Raw genomic sequence first — 8,694 nt, forward strand, 5'->3', positions numbered from 1 at the left:
CTATCAATAGCTTACCCACGGCACATGTCCACGTATTTCCCAATTTAGTGCCAAGAAACCGCTGGTGAACGAACGCTCTAAAAATACCCATTATCATATCATCATATCAGTAGACTGGATACTTTTCCAGATACTGGCATGCTCTCTCCGTAAACAGTGGCTACAGAGGAGGGGGCATCCTATGCAATGGTGGTTAAGAGGGCAGCCAAGGTCCTTGGACTGGAGCTGCCCTCGGTGCAGGTCAGGACTTTATCTCCGGACTGAGGTGCTTCCACTTCAGAACCCTTGTTGCCCTTTAATGAAGCACTGCGGACGTCCTTCTGGGAACATAGTCCAAACCTGGCACAGGGGCTCCTGTGAATAGGACGATTGCACGCCGCCATAGTCCAGCACCTGGTGACATTTCCCAGCCCACATCCTGCCCCAGAGTCTGGTGGTGCACGCCTCTACGTCCCAAAGCGCATTCCCTTCCGCCTCTCCGAACAGGGAATCCAAGAGGTTGGATGCATTTGGGAAGAAGTTGTTTTCTTCCTCCAGTCTGGCATTGTGGTCGGTGAATACTGTGTGCTTATTGGGCTGTTTCTCCCATTCCCTTTAAGAGACGGTTGCACAAGGGCTGCCACAAGTCCCAGGGGAGGCCCGAGATGTGCTCTCGCAAGCTGTGAAGGATGGGAGAGATGCAAAAAAATTCACCATATGATGTGGCCTAGATACGACGGATTTGCTGGGTAGGTCAATTTCAACGACTGTGGCCTTGAGGTGCCACGCCTGGCTTTGTACAACTTGCTCATTGGGAGATGTCAAAGCCAATTTGATAGACATGCCCATTTATGGAACCCGCTTTTTTGGGGAAAAGGCAGGCTCAGCCGTGGTCAGGTTCAAGGCCTCTCCTCCACTCCCTATCCTAACCACCATCCTACACAGACTGCCCAAACAGTGCGAGGAGGTGACACAGTGCATTCCGAGCTCAGAATGGAGGCCAGCAGTCATTGGCCACACTGTCCCCAGCAGCTGCAGCCTCTAAGCACTCCTAGGCTGATTCTGCAGGACTACACTACTCCAGTTGGTGGGAGAATTCTTCATCATCTCTCCCACTGGAAATCCATAATATCAAACATGTGGGTTGTTGGACTTGGCCCTTTTGGCAGGTTCACCCCTAAACTTTTTTCCTTTTCTGTGGCCTGATATTAGTAGTGTTTGGCCTCTGTGCACTTTAGCACTGTGGCCCAGTGTAAAGTGCGTACGCACTCCGAGTGCGTGTGGTGAGATGGGCCTGCCCTCCCATAAGAATGCATGGGGGATATGTGTGTCCCTGGTATGAGAGGTGTGCAGGGCCGAGTTTAGAATGTGCGAACTAGTGAGAATAAATGCTGCGCAATGGTGTGCGCAGATGTATGGCGACTGGTGGAGAATTGCCACTTTTAGAAGTTGGCATTTCTGTGTACTGTGTGTCTGCCTGCCTGATGTGAATTGCTTGTCTGGCTTGTGATTGACAGGTGCTGGATGGTGTGGTTGGCTCCAGGAGCCAGGGTGAGTCTGCCCAGTGGTGAATAGAGAGATCTGCATGAAGGAGTTGCACCTGGGACCTGAATTGGGCTGTGCCTTCCCTCCACAATGTCAGCTCCACAATGGCACCTGTGGTGCGTCTAATTCCTGAGCCCCCACCTGACAAAGGAGAGAAGGAGTCATGTCAAAAGAGTGCTCCAGGGCTGTGCTTTCCCTCCACAATGCTGGCTCTACCTCCTGTGGCCCTGCACTGTGAAAGGAAAGAAGGAGTCATGTAAACAGAGTGCCCCAGGACTGACCAGAACTGGTTTTGACTAGGCAAAGGCTCCTCTGCTCTCAGAGGACAAAGGATTTTGGGGTATAAGTATTGGGACACTGATCCCAAGTATTTAGATAACTTTTGGACTACAAGAAGAAACATTTGCTGAGGAGAGGAACCTGAAGAAACTGAGGAGAGACTATCCCTAAGCTGAAGTGCTGCTTGGGGGGATTGGCCTGCAGGGGTTGCCTGACTGCCAGAGAAAGGAGAAAGGACTTTGTGTGCACTTTATTCAACTTGTGAAGGATCTCCAAGGGCTTGAGAAAAGAGAGTGCCTCCTGCTGAAGCCCCAGGGACAACAGACTTCAACCACCAGCTCCCTAACAGTTCTTTGGAAGTGTATGCTGCTGTTTTGGGCCTTCTGAGGGACTGCGTGTCGCAAGGAACTGGAAGCGTGACTCAAGAGGAAGAAGCGTGTCGCCGTTGCAGCTGCTGCCGACGTATCAGTGAACAAGTGTGTTGCCACTGTAGCTGACGCTTTGCAATGCATCAAGAGAAGCGTCTCGCACTGAAGAAGAAGCGCGTCGCAGCCGCTGCGGTCGCATTTCTGAACAAAGATATCGTCACTGTAGCTGACTCATTGCACCGCATCAAGAGAAGTGTCTCGCACCGAAGAAGAAGCATGTCGCAGCCGCTGCCGTCGCATTTCTGAACAAGGATGTCGCCGCTGTAGCTGACGCATTGCACCGCATCAAGAAAAGCGGTCCGCATCCATGGAAAAGCATGCCGCCGTCGGAGCCACTTTCGTCGCATCTCCGAACTAGGGTGTCACCGCTGAAGTTGTCGCATCGAGCAGAAGAGTCTTGCATCGAAGGAAAAGAGTGTCGCCGCCAAAGCCGCTGTTGTCGCATCTATGAACAAGGGTGTCGCCACTGCAGTTGACACATCGAGCCGAGACTTCTCGCAACATCGGAGAAGCGTGCCGCATCTGGAAGATCTTCAAGTCTTTATTTCTTTGCACCGGAACTTTGCCGCATTTCCATCGCTGCAACGCTTTTGTTGTGGAAGCGTCACACATCGTAAGGTACATTGACTTAAAGTGTCGCATTTTAAAAACTGAACAGAACTAATCTAAAACTGCCATTTTAAATACAGTATTGTGGATTTTTGTCATTTGTGGTCTTGTGTTAAATCTATATAAAGAATACTTATTTTTAATATACAACTGTGTGGTGTCCATCTGTAGTGTTGTCACTGGATTTCTGTATGTGGTCACAAATGCTTTACACACTACCTCTGAGATAAGCCTGTCTGCTCGTGTCAAGCTACCAAGGGGGTGAGCAGGGTTATTTTAGGAGTGTACCCCCTTACCCTGACTAGAGGCAAGGTTCCCTATATGTCACAAGTACCTACCTGTGCCAATTAGAGAACCCCAAATCTAACATGGGTCTCGCAAATCATCCAGGAGGGCTATTCTCTGCCTTTCCTTTCCTCCTCTCATTCTGCCGAATCAGGAACAGCTGTTGGAGGATCATTTAAAGTTGCTCCAAGAGGAGGTTACAGCTCTCTTGGCCAAGGGAGCTACAGAAAGGGTCCCTGTTTCAGAAGTAGGCAGTGGCTGTTATTCCCGCTACTTTCTGATTTCGAAGAATAAGAAAGTGGCAACGGCCCATTTTAGGTCTTCAGACTGCCAATCTCTTCCTCAAAAAGGAGAAATGCTTACTCTGGCTCATGTTTTATCTGCCCTAGACGAGGAAGACTGGATGGTAGCGTTCGACCTGCAGGACGGGTATTTCCACATTTCCATCCTGCCGGGTCACAGGCTTTGCCTGCGATTCATGTTAGGCCACAAGCACTTTGTTTACCGTGTTCCCCTTACCAGTGCCCCTCAGTGTTCACCAAGGTGATGACGGTGGTCGTAGCTCATCTGCACAGGTTAGGGGTGTTAGTCTTCCCCTACCTCGACGACTAGCTTTTGAAGGCGTCCTCGCCCCAGGCTGTCGTCTACACCTTCAGACTATGGCGAACGTTCTGTATTCGCTGGGCATCTCTATAAACGTGCCGAAGTCACACCTGGACAGAGTGCGGTTTCGGGCTTGTGTTCCAGAGTAGCGAGTCCAGGATATTCAGCTTATGATTCCAATATTTCAGCCTCTATCCTGGGTTTCGGTTAGACTGACTCTGAGGCTGTTGGGACGCATGGCCTCCTGCATCGTGTTTGTGAGACACGCCAGATGGCGTATGCGGGCTCTGCAGTGGAACTTGAAGCTCCAATGGGCACAGCATTGGGGAAATCTCACAGACATGCTTCCGATCTCAGACGGAACTGCAAAACATCTGCAGTGGTGGTTAACGAACTGCGATTGGGTCAACAGCAGCGCTCTCTTCCTCAACCAGATTTCACAGTTGTGACAGATATGTCACTTCTGGGTTGGGGCGGCCATCTGGGAGAGGTGGAGATCAGGGGACATGGTCTTCAGCGGAGTCGGGGCTCCACATAAATATATTGGAGCTCCGAGTGATTCGGTTGGTATCAATAGCATTTGTCCACTGGAAGTTAGTGCTGGTGTTCACTGACACCGCCACCGCCATGTGGTACTGCAAAAAACAGGACGGGTTGGGGTCATGGACCCTTTGTCGAGGGACTCTTTGTCTCTGGACAAGGTTGGAACAGCAGGGCATAACCCTGTTGGTTCAACACCTGGCAGGTTCTCTGAACGCCAGGACGGACAAACTCAGCCGTGGATCACGAGTGGCGTCTCCAATCATAGGTGGCGCAAGGTCTCTTTCAGCAGTGGGGAGAACCTTGGTTAGATGTGTTTGCCTCCGAGGAGACGTGCAGTGCCAGCGGTACTGCAAGCTGGAGTTTCCACGGCGGTGAGTTCTTTTGCCACGAGTCTAGCTCAGGCCTGTTGCACGCCTTTCCACCCAAACCACTCCTGCCCAGGGTTCTGAAGAAGATCAGGAACTACCAGGCTCTGGACTGGATGAGGAAGTCTGGTAATCTCGGAGAATGAGTATTGATCATCTGATCACGCTCCCCCTCAGGCAGGAACGTCTGTCGCAGCAGCAGGGAAGGATTCTCCACCCAGTTGATGGCTTTTGACCTTCCTCCCGAAGTCTGTAAATTTAGTCTGGTGGCCAGGCGGCCCTCTGCTAAGATGGTATACGCCTGCTGTTGACAGAAAATTGTGTTATACTGTAAAGAAAAGTCTATTGACCGTCTTTCTGCTTCTTTTTCTACTGTCCTTTGATTCGTTCTAACCCCTGCCCAGCAGGGCTCTGCTTTGGGAACTCTCAAGGGTTATCTTTGTGCTCTGTCTGCTTTTTTGCAGCTGCCAGACCAGCCATCTCTCTTCAAGTCTCCAACAGATTTCTAAAAGGACTGGCTCACTTATTTCCACCTAAGCCCTGTGTCATGCTGCAATGGGACCTTAATTTGGTTCTCACCTATCTAATGTGTGCTCTTATTGGGCCTTTGCGCAATTGTCTCTGGCTGTTGTCCATCAAAACAGCCTTCTTGGTGGCGATCACGTCTGCCTGGAGGGTGAGTAAGTTGTAAGCCTCCTCACCTTATGTCCTTTCCGGACAAGGTGGTGCTTTGCACCAGAGAATTTTCTTTTTGCCAAAGGTTATGACCCCATTCCACCTGGGTCAATCCATCACCTTGCCTTCCTTCTTTGCTCCCCTGCAGCATCCCTCTAAGGAAAAGGAGCTTCTCGCCCAGCTGGTGCATTGTGGTTCTACCTTGACAGCACAAAAGAGTTTCGGGTGAATGACCAACTCTTTGTGGGATACGTGGGAGCAAAGAAGGGAAGGGCAGTGCAGTGCAGAAAAGGATCATCTCTCGCTGGGTTGTTCTCTGAATCATGTTATACCTTGGTAAACAAGCAGCCCCCTGAGGGATTAAGAGCCCATTCCACCCGGGGAAAGGCTGCAATTACTGCCTTGGCTCGGGGTGTCCCAGTCCAAGACATCTGTCAGGCAATGACATGGGCTTCTTTGCACACATTCACAAAACCTTACTGCTTTGACGGGCAAGCACGCACGGATGAACATTTTGCCCATTCTGTCCTGCAAGACTTCTTATTTTAGGTTGTGAATCCGCAACCGACCGCCGATGGGTATGACTTGAGTAGCTGAATCAAAGGTAAGGAATCTGCTGATAGAAGTCTCTATCAGATGAACAATTTACTTACCTTTAGTAATGCATTATCTGGTAGAGACTATCTAGCTGCAGATTCCTCACAGGCCCACCCATGCTTCCCTGCTTTGCGGACTGATATTGTAGGACTAGGGTTTGTTCCCCCTTTCAGGGTCCTAGTTTTGCACACAACTACGTCATTTACTTAGTGGCCCTGCTCTTCGGGCGTGGAAAAACATAACATCCGTGGGCCTGGGTGTCGCCTATATAGCCACCGCCATGTCATAACCGACAATAATGATGCCGACGACATAATTCTTAGCCGAATGGAGCCACCTATCACCTGCAAGTGGTATTGCTCAGCAAAAGTTTACGGATCCAGCCGGCCACCTGGGAAATTCAAAGGTAAGGATTTTGTATCAATATAGAGTCTCTACCAGATAATGCGATACTGAAAGTAAGTAACTTGTTCAGTAAGTCCCATTTGCTGAAACCCTGCTACTGGGATTCTTGTCCTAACAAACTACCACTCCGGATGAGAGTCTCAAGGATAATCTTGCACTCCCTTCCAATCCACCCATAATGCCGCCGTCCAGACCAGGACCACCACCCAGGTGACTTCTGGCAGGGAGTGAAGAACGGGCTCCCTCTAGGCTATGTCCACAATTGAGTCAACACCCATGAAAGCTATTTCGGTTCTAAATGCTGGGTTTGCCCAGCCCCCAATTAATGTCATTGAGGACCACTAGCTTAGGCCGAACAATAGTCCCTTTGCAAGTCTGCTACAGCAATGACCCCATCGAAGGTATATTGTTCACATTTGCCAAATGTGAAATGTAGGATCTGATACGCAGAAATACTGAACCATACTCTAAACTTGAGCTTAGCAAACCACTGCTGGGAAACAGCATATAAGAAATCTCAACAGGCCCACTTAAAGAGTGCCAATTGTGTTAGGATGGTAAGTGGCAGGTGAGCCCATTTCTCAAAGTCCCTTCGCATTTTGGAAACCTATGGGATAAGATTGAGATACCAGGAGAGTAGACATATACAAATTTTTAAGTATTGGAAGCTCAGCTTGGGTTGGTACCCAAAATTGGTATGACATCGCCTTGGTGTGTCCCATGAGGGGAACTTAGAGTGATTTTGTCCAGTCAACTTGCAGACAAGAGGCTTGTCCATAGCGTGACAGTATTGGGAAAAGCTGTGGTCCCATTGTGAGCGAGGAATAACATCACATAATCTACATATAACAAAGTGCGGTCCTACATAACATTCTTCAATGGAAATCCCCACAGCGGTGGGTCATATCTAACCCGCGATGCCAGGCATTCCACTGCCAGGGCAAATAACTGGGGCGAAAATGGCAACCTTGTCGGGTTCCACGCTGTATGACACTATTGTGAATCTGGTCCTTAGTGCCCAGCAAGTGGGTTTCCTGTAATAGAAGGACATCTTGTGTGTGACAACTTGCGATCCCAGAACAGCCCCCCCCCCCACTAAATGTGGTTATTGAAGCCATTGACATTCCATGCCATGAATTTACAGCTATGCAGGGAGGAGCATAAAGTGAGATTGGTGAGTTCCCGTGGTATGTGGTGGTCAGCTATCTACCTCCAACCCCACTCCTGCCTCCCTCCGGGTCCCTATCAGGCAACCGCCCACCCCTCGCTGTGGAAGGGGACCTGTCAAGGTAACTATTATCAGAGTGCATCATGACACACGTTTGTAAAGTTATGGCCCATCCTCTGATAAAACCCCAACTCCTGCACCCCACTTCCACCCAAGAAGTAGCTCTCTTCCCAACAAAAAGTAACACATAACTGATTAGAACAGAGGCTACGTTATCGAGCTCAACCACTTCCCCCTCCCTGGGATGAGAGCAGCATAAGGTAATTGTCATGTTTCACTCCCTTCGCTCTGACAGTAATACTGCGTTGCTGGCATAGTAAGGCTTCGGATCGGGGGAACCACCTTAACCATTGTGAACATCTCTACGGAGTTGGTGATGGAGTCCCTGCTTCAGAGTCCCCAGTGCAACCCCTGATGCGGAGTCTCACACAAAGCAGTTGCCCCTAATTTCTGCAAGTTGACAGAGTTTCTTTCTTACATCTTGGGCATCTGAGCCCAACGTGGAGGAGTCCAACTAGCCTATTTGCATCTCCTGCCTTATGGGGGAGCCTCTGAGTTTATTGCGGCTCCTGGCATGCGGCCTAAGTGGGCCTCAATCCTCCTATGCAGGGCAATCCTGGAAGGGAGGGGTGTACATCTGATAAGGCGCTTCTCTGTTACCTCATCCGAAGGCCACCTCCAGGGAATCGGAAAATAGACTTTTGGATGTGTGAATCACTCTGCATTTGGTGGGAAACAAGAGCATATATTGCTGTTTCATTGTCCTCAGCTTTTGCTTGACCGCATTGAAGGACATGCGTTGCTGCTGTACCCGGTGGGTGTAGTTCAAGAATATCCGGATCGGAGGAGCTTTGCGCGCATCCGAGATGGCCGCGTGAGCACAGGGCTCCTGAGTCCCTCGTCGCCCTCCGCATAAATCCTTAACGATATCCTGATTACGAAGACGGGTTATTGGAGATGAAACTCAGCTGATGGACTAGCTGCTTTCAAAACTTGAATCGGACTTCGGGAACCACTACTACGACAACCTGAACTTTTGAGGCCCACGCCTAGGGCTCGAGTCGCAGGGATGCCCAGGCAGTAGTTGAACAACAACGGCCCGCTAGGCTCTACTCACTGCCTTGGAGTTAACTTTCGGTTTCGCTTTCGGTCT

Source organism: Lissotriton vulgaris, chromosome 1_1, assembly GCF_964263255.1.
Source record: "Lissotriton vulgaris chromosome 1_1, aLisVul1.2, whole genome shotgun sequence".
NCBI classification, from domain to species: domain Eukaryota; kingdom Metazoa; phylum Chordata; class Amphibia; order Caudata; family Salamandridae; genus Lissotriton; species Lissotriton vulgaris.